This window comes from Eulemur rufifrons, chromosome 17 (assembly GCF_041146395.1).
Source record: "Eulemur rufifrons isolate Redbay chromosome 17, OSU_ERuf_1, whole genome shotgun sequence".
Lineage (NCBI taxonomy): Eukaryota > Metazoa > Chordata > Mammalia > Primates > Lemuridae > Eulemur > Eulemur rufifrons.
Genome location: NC_090999.1, coordinates 29,169,097 through 29,181,849, shown reverse-complemented (window position 1 = coordinate 29,181,849; position 12,753 = coordinate 29,169,097).

Here is a 12,753-nt window from a genome sequence, read left to right as displayed (position 1 = left end):
ATGAAAGCACTTATGAAGCATTTTACACTTTCAACTGACTTTGCAAAGAGTTGACTTGCATTCCCAGCAGCACTAATTAATGTTGTTGCTTCAGGATCTGGGCAGCATTCCAATCCCATTGGTGCCATAATTGCCTGAATAAGAGGGAATGTCAGATTAGAGCTCTAACGCATATGATCCTCCTTAGACCTCTGCGTTAGCTTTCAAAGAAAGCACCCATCTGAGTTCACACACCTTTACTTATTCGGTATTCACTTGATTTCATTTGAGTACCGCCCAGGTTCCCAGGTCAGTGATACTGGTAGCGTGTACATAAAGTATAAGGCAGGGAGAAAATTTTCCCTGAATATCTAGGTGATACTAAATAAAGACTAAAATATGGGACAGTGGTTACGTAACAGGCTGTGTGCACATGTAACATATCTTAATGACAGTGGTTAAGTATTCCTGAGAATACCATAAAGACCACATTGTATACTGCAGGTGCCCTGTTCATCCAAAAGAGCCATGTGTAAATACCACAGTTCCCTCTTCCTGGACTTCCATAGCTGATTGCACAATATCTCTAACAATAGTGTCTCAGTGTTAGGCTTGGTTCCCTGGCCAGAAGAAACTCTGATGTTTCTCTAGATTCTAAAAATGATTGGCACAGGCTGCCTTTGTGCAATCTGGCCTTTGTAAAAGATTAAACCCCAAGCCAATCCTGGAAAGGGCTCTTGCATTCCTAGGGTGTGACACCTAGAACAAACCACTCTGCAAGCCCTCTGCTTCCTTCTCAACATATCAGTCCAGGTGAGATCGGATGAAAATAAACCTGAAGGGATCTTTGAAAGGGTAAAAATACTACCAAAAGGTGCAAAGAATGTGTACAAAAAAGATGAGAATTCTGCCTACTGGGCCTGCTTGGGAGTTACAGCATGTGAGTGTGCGTGTATGTATCCTGTATTAACTGTCTTTTGCTGCTGTAGTAAGTGACCACAAACTTAGAGGTTTAAAACAAGTCAAATTTATTATCTTATAGTTCTGTCAGAAATCCAACACACGTCTCACGGGGCTAAAAATCAAGGCATCAGCAGGGATGTGTTCCATCTGGAGGCTCCAGGGGAGAATGTGTTTCCTTGCCTTTTTCAGCTTCTAGATGCTACCTGTGCTATCGACTATAGTTTGTGTGCCTCTAAATTCATATGTTGAAACCTCATCCACACTGTGGTAGCATTTGCAGGTGGAGCCTTAGGTAGGTGATTAGGTCATAAGGGAAGAGCTCTCATGAATGGGATTAGTAACCTTTATGACAGGGACCCCAAAGAGCTCCCTTGCTCCTTTCACAATGTGAGGTTACAGTGAGAATTCTGCAGTCTGCAACCCAGAAGAGAGCATTCACCAGAACCTGACCTCCAGAACTATGAGAAAGAAATTTCTGTTGTTGATAAACCACCTGAACTATGGTTCTTTGTTATAGCAGCCTGAACTAAGACAACCTGCATGTGCTGGCCCCCTTATTCCATCTTCCAGGCCAGCACTGGCAGGTGAGGCCCTCTTCATATCGCATCTCTCTGATCCTTCTTCCATAGCCACGTCTCCCTCTGACCACAGCCAGAAAGCAGTTTCCAATTTAAGAAGCCATGTGATTCGATTGGGCCCACCTGGATAATTCACGCTCATCTCCTCATCTCAAGGTTCTAATTACATCTGTAAAGCCACTTTTGCCAGGTTCTGGGGATTGGGATGTGGAGATCTTTGGAGGCCATTACTATATTCTGCCTACCATGATTATGTCTGTATTTTTAGTTGTAGTTTAATCATTGGCTTTGTTTGTTTTATATGAGCTGGTGGGCAACGCCCTATATTCCTGAGACCACTTTCTAAAATCACTGTGCCGTGGCAATCAAAGCTGTAGCATTGGTCTCTTTGGACAAGTTACTCGTCGTTTTTGAGCCAATGAGGGGTAGGCCAGAGGCTTTGCAAGATTCCCTTCCTCCTTTAATTTTCTATAAGCCCCAGCTCCTTGTCCCAGTAATGGTGGGACTCTTCAAATTCTAGGGAAACGGCCTCAACTTGCCTTTCCAGTGTTAAGTTTGTTCTTGGGAAAATGTCTTCTCCACTTCCCTTTGACAGTAACACTTTGGTTGTATTAATATTTCTCCTCTATTTTCTCCATGTAGAACTACTGAATCTTTACACAACCCTTTCTCTATTCTCCATGAAAAAAATATTTAAATTCATAAAAGTCTTGTCAGTGAAATATTCATAGTTCCTTTAGATGAAAATGAATACGGTACTTGCCCTCACATAACACTGGTTCAGTCAGCAATTAAACACATGTTTAATGTGTTCCTGTAATGTAGCAGGGCTTGTAATAAAACCTAATATTCTAATGGTGAAAAAACAGGCCCTGTGTTACAAGAATTCGTAGGCTATTTGGGAGACGTACAGGAGACAGGACATTTTGGTACAGGGTGGTAAGTGCTGCAGTAAGGGCAAGCACAGGGTCTTGGAGGTCCCACTAGGGCAGACAGGGATGCTCCCTGAGAACTAACAGCTAAGCAGGAGGTCTCCAGGTGAAAGTGGGTAAGCTGATGAGAACAGCATTTACAAAAGCCTTGAGTGGCAGCTGGTCGGTGGGACTGTAGGAAATCCAGCATCACTGGAGCAGAGTGTATGAGGAGGGGGAGTGACAAGAGTTGAAGGCAGTAAGCTGACCAGGACTGGGCCCTGGAGAACCTTGTGCTATATACCAGTTTAGGACTTGGGAATTTATCCTGAGGCAATGCACAAAAAGGTTTAAGCCTGAGGATGGTGTGATCATGTTTGCCTTTCTTCCTGGAGGCAGTAGATAACTGGGAGCTGAATCCAAGAGCGTCTACATTTTAATTGGCATCATGTAGCCATGTGGCCTTCCTAGCAGGAACTTCAGAGGTTCACAGGTTAAAAGACACAGCAGCAGTAAGAAGCGTATGTATGTATTCAGTGGTATTTGCCTCTGAATTTGGGCTACTTACAATCTAAAAATAAAATACTAGAAATATCTAAGCAAAAATAGCCCTACTTTGAGCAAACCAGGGATGCATTCCCTGTTCCCTTGATTGTAGTCTTTTTGGATCGAGTCCAGCCTCTTTGCCTGGAGCACTGGACGCTGTTGCAGTGCCTAGAATTGAACATGCTCTGGCTCCCCTTTGTGCCTGTGTGCACACTGCTCCCTGCGAGGCTCTTCCTTCCCCATCTAAGTGTCTGGGTAGCTGTTACTCTCCCTTCAATACCCCCCTCAGGTGTGTCCTGTTCTGTAAAATATCTTGTATCCTCTCAATCCGGCCTCCAAGGTAGAGCTAGGGCTCCCACTTCAGTGCAATCTTCTGTACCCTTGTGTTTCGTGGTTATCACATTGTAATGTGGTAGCAAGAGCTAAATGCTTTTCCTATCCTGTCCTTATTCAGCTACCTCATACCACCCCACCCCCGCCACCGAAGGCCAGGGGAGAAGCCTTGTAATTAGAAGACATTTGGACGTGTACATTTGTTATCAGTTAATGTAGTGTGCTCAGTCAAGGCAAACACCATCTTAATATAGTAGCCACAGGATATTAGTTTATAAGAACCTAGTTCAAAGTTATGTTAATGAAAGGTATAGGACTTTCTCACCTCACTAGAGGTTCAAAAGGAAATTAATCTTGGGGTGCTGAACCAACCATGGCCCACAGGGGAAGCCCTTCACAGCCTTTCCCTCACCCTTACCTTTTGCTGAGTAGCGAAAACTGGGCAGAGGAGGAAAGGACTGGGATGCAAACTCTGCAAGTCACTCGATGGCACCGATGAGGACTGACCTGATTGTTTCCACAGAGAGCTGCCAGGGCCTGGGGCAAAGGAACACAGGAGCTGGAGGGGGACTGCTGCAGGGAGGGAGCAGTAGTGGGGAGAGATTGGAAATGACGTCCACGTGGGGATGCCCTCTGCTGGCTCGGTCCCTGCAGGAGGCCCAGGTGGGTAAGGCTTTGTCCCAGAGAAAGAATAATTCAAACAGTATTTGTTCACTTAGAAGAAAAAAAGGAAATATCGGGAAAATTGATAGATGAGGTACTCTAAAGGTTCCCACACTTTTTTGACTTACACTTGGTGCCCTTAATGTCTCAGTAATTTTTTTTACTGCACCACTAGTCCAAAATAAATACTAAACAGTGCCTGTCACTTAGATTTGAACAACCTAATAGTATTAGTTGTGTGATATCCAACAGATGTCCCTGTATTTCTCTCAAAAATTTAGAATATCCCCCAGCACCACTGTGAATTTGTCTCAGCATCCTGGGGTGCCTCGACACAGTTTGGGAACTGCATTATCCATTTTAGTGCAATGGCAGCCTTATGTCTGAGGACTTGAGCAGTAGTATCAATCCCAGTGAGACAGAGACCCAGCTAAAGACTTGTAAAAGTGGTTGTCTTGATTTTCCCCACTTCAGAAAGTCAACTTGAAAGCAGAGACACTGTCTCCATCTGTAGGATAGGGCTGTGCCAAGTGCAAGGTGGGGACTCGATACATTTTTGTTAAATGAATGATTGAATGGCGATATCTACTTCTCCTTCCCTATTTTCTTAGAAGATGAGCTGAAGTGGTCCTAGACATTCCTAACTCAGGATTCTTCCCTGAAAAATCTTAGGGTGTTGGCCAAAAGAAGGAAAATGTAATTATCCAGTTTCAAAGCCAGCAGCCAATACCTGAGCTTAAATTTTTATTTGTTCTGCACCCTAAGGTAAGGGGAAGGGAAAAGGTGATTCAGTAGTACTAAAACAGGAAAAAGAAAGATGGATAATACTTCGATGTTCTATTACTTAAGATTGTGGGGTCTTTTTCTTAATGCTTTTAAAGAAAAGGACAAATAAATTATTGGGTTGGTTTGCGTACAGGCTAGCTCCGAGATAGAGGAATAAATTAATGAACCCTTTTGTGGCAGATTGACAGCAATATTTCAGGTTCTCGTGCTCTTACAGAACTTTGGCACTCTTCATCAAGGGGTGAAGTCTATTTCCCTTCCCCTTCAACCTGGGTAGGATTTTGTGGCTGCCCTGACTAATCCAATGCAGAAGTGAACCTGCATAATTTCCAAGACAGGACATAAAATACAGTTTCCACCTGGCGCTCTCTCTTACTTATGGGCTATTTGCCTTGGGAGCCCAGCCACCATGCTGTGAGGAAGCCAGACTAGTCACATGGAGAGGCCCATGCGGACAGGAACTGAGGCCCCCAGTTCACAGCCAGTATCAATTGCCAGACCCAGGAATGAGTGAGTCTTCCAGGTGATTCCAGCTCCCAGCCTCCAAACCCCTCCAGCAGATGCTGATGGGCAGACATGCGCCATCCCTGCCAAGCCTTCCCCTGTTTAAATTACAGATTCGTGAGCAAAACAAATGCTATAGTTGTTTAAACCACAAGCTTGGCATACTTATTATACAGCCTTAGTAATTGGAAAACTTCAAAAAAAATTTTTTTTACCATTTTATTTGAAAAATGTCCACATAGTATAGTAAGGAACAGAGCTCTGTATGTAGACTGCCTGTGTTCTAATGCAAGCTCCAACACTTACGGGCTTTGTGACATTGGGCGAATTACTTAAATGCATGCCTCCAATAGAGGTAATAAGAGCGCATACTTCATAGGAGTGTTCTGACCATTAAGTGACTTAACATATGCAGTGTTGGAAACAGTGCCTACTACAAAATAAGCTCTTTGTAAGTATTACACATTGTTGTGACAGTGGGTTATTACTGGTAATATTGGTGTAGTAGGCAGAATTCTCCTACTCCTTGGTATCCATGCCATTGTGTTATCCCCTCACCTCTAGTGCAGATAGAACCAGTGATTCACTTCTAACTGATAGGATATGGCAAAGGTGAAGGAAATTTGCAGATTCCTAAAGTTGACTTGAAGTGAATCAAAAGGATATTATCCTGGGTGGGGCTGACCTAATGAGGTCAGCTCTTTAAAAGATGATCTAGAGATCAGAGACTCTGTACTGCTGGCCTTGAAGAAGCAAGCTGCCAGAAATTCAACAGTTGTGAAGAAATGAGTGATGCCAACTACCATATGATCTTGGAAAGGACCCCAAGCCTCAGATGAAACTGCAGCCCCGGCCAATACTGTGCAACCTTGTGAGACCTGAGTAGAGGACTGACTGAGCCGTGCCTGACTCCTGAACCATGGAAACTGTGATAAATGGGTGTTCTTTTAAGCTACTAAGTTTGTGCTAATTTGTTATGTGGCCATACATAACTAACACAAGTAGTAAAAATTCAAACCATAAAAAGTATGTACAATCAAAAGGAGATTTTTCTACCATCCCAGAACTCCTCAGAGGCAACCACTAAATAAGAACTTGTATTTCATCACTACAGAAATCTTCTATGCATATATAAGTATTTATGTTCATCTATGTGTTACATGTGTGAATTTCATATATACACAGTAGAGAGAGAGATTTTCCACTGTTTTGCACTTTGTTTTCTTCACTTAAAGACCAGAGATCTTTCCTTATAATACATTATTTGTTGCATTATAGTCCATTGTGTGGATGTGTCATAATTTATTTTCCTAGTACACTACTGATAGATATGCAGGTTGTTTTTAATATTTTACTCTACAATGAAATTCAGATTCTTTTTTATTATTGTTGTTTTTAGAGATCGGGTCTTGTTTTGTCACACAGGCTGGAGTGCAGTGGCATGATCATAGCTCACTACAGCCTCAAACTCCTGGGCTCAAGTGAACCTCCAGCCTCAGCCTCCCAAGTAGCTGGGACTACAGGGGTGCCCCACCGTGCCCATTAAAGCTAATTAAAAAAAAAAATTTTTTTTTAGAGAAGGAGGTCTCACTATGTTACCCAGGCTGGTCTCCCTGGCCTCAAGTGATCCTCCCACCTCAGTCTCCCAAGTAGCTGGGATTATAGGCGTGAGCCACCGTGCCAAGCCAAGAGATTCTTATACTTACACCTTTGCATAAATGTGTCTGCATCTGTATCATAAATTCCAGTAGTGAAATTCTTAAGTCAAAATATATCTTCATTTTAAATTAATAGGTATTTAAAAAATTAATTAATTAATAGGTATTGACAAATTTACCTGCTAAGAATTTGTACCAATTTATACTCTTACTAATCAGGATGAGAGAATACTTGCTAACAGTATGTAATATGAATCATTTTGATCTTTGCCAGTTAGGCAGGTGGAAATGTATCTCACTTTATTTGTTTTTATTAGGGTTTAAGTAATTTAAGTAATGGTGAGCATTTTAAAAATGTTTATAAACCCATTTTATTTCTGTGAACTACCTGTTCATATCCATAGCCTCTTTTTCTATTGAGTCATTGGCCTCTTCGTTATGATATACAAGATCTCTTAATATAACATCCGTTTGTCTTTTGTCACACAAATACCCCCACCCCCCACCACACACACCTTTTTGCCATTAGTCTTATACTGAGTTTTATTTTTCTATGATGGGGTTTCACTTTTTTGTAGGGTCAAATTTTTCACTCTTTTATTTATGGCTTCTGAGTCTTGTTTTATGCTTAGAAAGACCTTCCTGCTCTAAAACTTAAAAAAAAATACTCTTCTATATTTCCTTTGTGTAGTTTTATATTTTCATTCTTTAAATATTTAGTACATCTAGAATCTAAAGCTTCAGCTGTATTTTTTCCACATAGTTAACCAGTTGTTTCAATACCATTTATTGAATAATCCAGTTTTCCTTCATGTGAAATGCTAACTTTACAATATATTAAATTCACACAAGCATTATAGCCTGTGGACTTATGCATCAGTGACACACTATTTCAATTACAGTAGATTTACAATATATCTTAACATCCGGAAAAACTGTCATCCCTCATTGCTCTCCTTTTTCGGATTCTCCTGGGGGTGTTCTTTTTATTTTTAGTAGCTTGAGGTAGCATTCTGCTCTATGCTTCCCAATTTATTGACTGACCTTAGGCAAGTCACTTAACTCCTGTTCCTATAATAAAATGATAATGGTGATATTGAAATGAATTTGGATTATTCATATATCTGGGAAGCATGAATGCAAAAAAAAAAAAAAAGTTATACATTTAAGCTGGGAAAGGAAACTACAGTGTTAACCAGGAATAAGAAATTCAGTGCAAGGGAAATTCCCTACGTTGGCTCTAGGTTCAAACTTTGTTCCTTCTGATTAGTCCTGAATTCTTTCTTCTCTGTTTACTTTGGCATACCTGATGCCCAACCCCATCACACATTTAATTACACAGTGTAAATCATGGAACCACGGCACTGAAAGGGACCCAGCCCTAGCCTGGCTCTCCTAAAATCCATCTCAGCTGGAAAATGCTCTATCTTCTTTCTTAAGAATACAGATTTCTGAAATCTCTCTCGCTCTCTCTCTCTCTCTCTCTCTCACACACACACACACACACACACTTGTACTACCCTTGGCCCTTGTTTCAAACCTACAAATCCCCTGGTGATATCTATTTTTATAACTAATCTTCCTGCGATGTGTAATTTTTTATTTTCAGTATTTTATAGAAAATCCTTTCTGAGAAATGCAAATTTAAAATAATATTACCATTTAGGCTGGAGATACTCAGAAGAGGCCAAGAGTACCAACTGTAAACTCCTGTGACCACACTGGCAAGATTTTGCTCATGTAATAAGGCCTGCTTATTTGAATTATCCAATTCATTATTCATTCAACAGACACTAAGCATCTACTATTTGCTGAACACCAAGCTAGGCACTGGGAGTATAATGATGAATGAGACTCAGATCCTGCCTTCACTCAGATCCTGCCTAACACGGTGAGATAATTTGGCAATATATATTAAAAAGTAACTTAAATGGGCGTATCCTTTGAGAAGTTCCATTTCTTCTTAGGCTGGAGTGCAGTGGTCCAATCATAGCTCACTGTAACCTTGAATTCCTGGGCTCAAGGGATTCCTGCCTCAGCCTCCCAAGTAGCTGGAACTATAAGCATATGCCACTGCACCTGGCTGATTTTATTGTTTTTACTTTTTTGTAGAGATGGGTGTCTCACTATGTTGCCCAGGCTGGTCTTGATACTCCTGGCCTCAAGTGATGCTCCCACCTTGGCCTCCCAAAGTGTTGGGATTACAGGTATGAGCCATCATCCTGGCTGAGAAGTTCCATTTCTAAGAATTTATTTAAGAAAACATTGAGACAAGTGAACAAAGGGTATATGACTGATTGTCATAGCATTTCTATAATAATAATAAACATCAGAAAGGGGCACAACCAAACTACCTAAATATCCAGCAATTAGGGGAATCAAGTAAATAAACTGTGACAAAACCATGTATTGAAACTATGTACTATGAAAGCACTGAAAGAAAAAAGCAATACAAATCTACAGGTACAGCTATGGAAGATTATTCCTAATACATTAATATGAACTAGAAAAAAGTCACAAAGCAGGAAGTGTTATATGACTATTTTTGTAAAAATAAAATATAATTACAAACAAATTTTCGGCCGGGCGCGGTGGCTCACGCCTGTAATCCTAGCACTCTGGGAGGCCGAGGTGGGCGGATCGTTTGAGCTCAGGAGTTCGAGACCAGCCTAAGCAAGAGCGAGACCCCATCTCTACTAAAAAAATAGAAAGAAATTATATAGACAGCTAAAAATATATATAGAAAAAATTAGCCGGGCATGGTGGCGCATGCCTGTAGTCCCAGCTACTCGGGAGGCTGAGACAGGAGGATCGCTTGAGCCCAGGAGTTTGAGGTTGCTGTGAGCTAGGCTGATGCCACGGCACTCACTCTAGCCTGGGCAACAGAGTGAGACTCTGTCTCAAAAAACAAAACAAAACAAAAAAAAAAACAAATTTTAAAACCCTGAAATGTTTTTAAAATTAGATGTTAAAGAGAAATTAATATTTGATGGCTTTTTTGGTAATGAAGTATTATAATATTATATAAACGATTATGCAATTATTTATAATATAAATTGGGTATTTGGTTATAAAAGATTTTGTATTTTCATATAATATATTGTTAAAATATAATTATATGTTAATATAAATAAATATATATTTATATATTTTATAAAGAACAGGTTTGTTTGGTTTTTTTTACTCAGAACAGAAGTTTCTAAAAACAGAAGGTGGTGATACAATAACAATGATTCAACAGGCATTCCTTTTACACACATGAATACAGAACCTTCTGTGTGTTGGGCCTAAGCTGCAGGTGGGGGATGCAAAGCTAACTGGAGGGGTTTCCTGCTTTCAAGGCCCAGCCTGGAAGGTTGTGAGAGCAGAGGATCACACAGCAGAGGGTGGGGAAGCAGGGATAGGTGACAGGGAGACACACAGAGTGACACTGGAGCTGTGCCTTAAAGAATCCTTTGCTTCTTTTTAAAAAGTAAAAACTATTTGGTTCTTCCTGGTAAAGAAAACAATTTTTTTTTCCTAAAAGGTTGCATCCAGATATTCTTAGCCAGGGACATTTCATAACAGAAAGCATAAAGCCAGGCATAGTTTTAGGTTGTCAACTGTTTCGTTCTATGGTTCTGCCCTCCAGCTATGCCCTGGGTCCTAATGGCACACATGTCCCAATCTCCTTCTCATTTGGTTTTGTAGAATCCTCAACCCCAGATAAAAATATTTAAATAATCAAAGTTATTTCTCCTAATCCACCCCTTTGGGGCTCCTTCTTGGTTTATGGTGGTCCCTGTGTGCCTAGTGAGCACCCCTCTCAGGCACAGACACACATACCCCATAATTATAACTTGCACTATGCTCTCTCAGGACGAAAATCCCTCACCCCAATCAAAACAGATCTACCCAGAGTTCTTCTCATTCATGTCTTAGTACAAAATAATGTGACATAGGGTTTTTCAGTGGTTTATGGGTTCCCGCTTGTGAATGTCTGTTTTGCTTTTTAGCACCAGAGTGACATAACACCCTACCCCAAGGCTGTGATTCCGATGGTGGTAATTTCACAAGTGCTTTAATGTTTTTGGTTCTACATGTTATACCAGCCGTCTTCCAGTCACCACAACCCAACCCACCATCCCATTCCAGTGCCCCCAGGAAAGAGCGTGAAGTAGGAGGAGCGCACCTTTGCTCTCCAAGTCCCTGGATTCCAGGCCTACACAGGGCTATGGTAGCATTTCCTGGCAGAAGAAACATGTGCACAGTGAAAGAGAAGCTAGCTCATCAAACACAGAAGCAAGTAAGAGGTACATGAGTTGAGTACACAGTTCCTGTCTAGTGGCAGGCTCATCCAAATTGAGCCCAGCCTTCCTTGTCAGTGCCCTAATAATTCTGCATAAATTTTGCCCTGTTGGATTAAAAATCACTCCTATTACCCAGTAGTCACTGTCCATTTCATCTGAACAGAAGCTATTTTCTACTGTAGGAAAGTCATCCTCAGGAGGGACTCTTAAGAGTGGGAATTTCAGGCACTTGGCAGGCTGGTGAATGTTTAAACACATGTGTTGTTTTTGCAAATCTTCATGACTGTTTCAGACTATAATTTTTGTGCAGCTTCTCTGACTTTTGCCTTCAGAACATTCTGCTTTCATCCAGAGAGGCTGCTGTGGTTATGGCTGGTGCCCACAATTTCACAGGTCTTTGACAGTCACCTTCACAGGTTCTCTGTGGTCTTTTACTAAGACCTGTAGCAAGGTCCCTTTGATTAGTGGCAGAGGCTGGACTTGCTGCTCTGGATGACTGGGTCTTCTCATTTTGGAGGTCACCATCTTTGCTAGCCCATTGCCCTTCAAATCCCCCATTCCTCATTTTATTATAGCCCTAGTTCTTGATAGTGAATTGGAGCTTGGTTAAACACCACGACTTCACAGCTGGGGACAATTCAGACCCCAGGCTCTTGACCTAAAGCAGCAACACCCAAGCAAATATGTGATGTAGTAATTTAAAATATTCTGAGTTTAAATTACACATATACTTGTCTCAGTCTGTTTTGTGCTGCTATAACAGAGTACCTGAGACTGGGTAATTTATAAAAAACAGAAATTTATTCTCTCACAGTTCTAGGGGCTGGAAAGTCCAAGATCAAGGAACCAGAAAGTTTGGTCTCTGGTTCCAAGATGACACCTCATTGCTGCATCTTTTGGAGAGAAGAAGCATTGTGTCCTCACCTGGCAGAAAAGCAGAAGAGACCCAACCCACTCCCACAAGCCCTTTTTATAGCAACATTCATCTATTCACAACAGTGAAGCCATCAGGACCTAAACACTAGGCCCAGTCTCCCAACACTACTGCACTGGGGATTAAGTTTCAACATGAGTTTTGGAGGGGACAAAAACATTCAAACTATAGTACTAATTTAAAAATGTAAACTGAAATAGGTGAAATTAGTTTCAATAATTTATTTCACCCAGTATGTCCAAAATATTACTGTGTAATCAATATAAAAATGATTAGCAAAATATGTTATTTTTCTTTGAAATCCAGTGTTTATTTTATGTCCATAGTACATCTGAATTTGGACATGCGGCTACCGCACAGGGCAGCACAGTTCTAGAGGAAGCGTGGCACAACTTTGGAGGTCATCCAGTCTGACTCGTTATTTACAGAAAGCTTAAGTACGTTTTCAGAGGTTATACAGCTAGTTAGTAGAAGAGGCAGGATTAGAATGCAGTGATCTGCACCCTACCCAGTGGTTTCATTCACAAAGCTAATTGGCAGCAAAGCTGTACTGGAGCTCACGCCTCCTCACGCCTGCTCTGATGCTCTTTTCTACAAGGCATTGCCCCT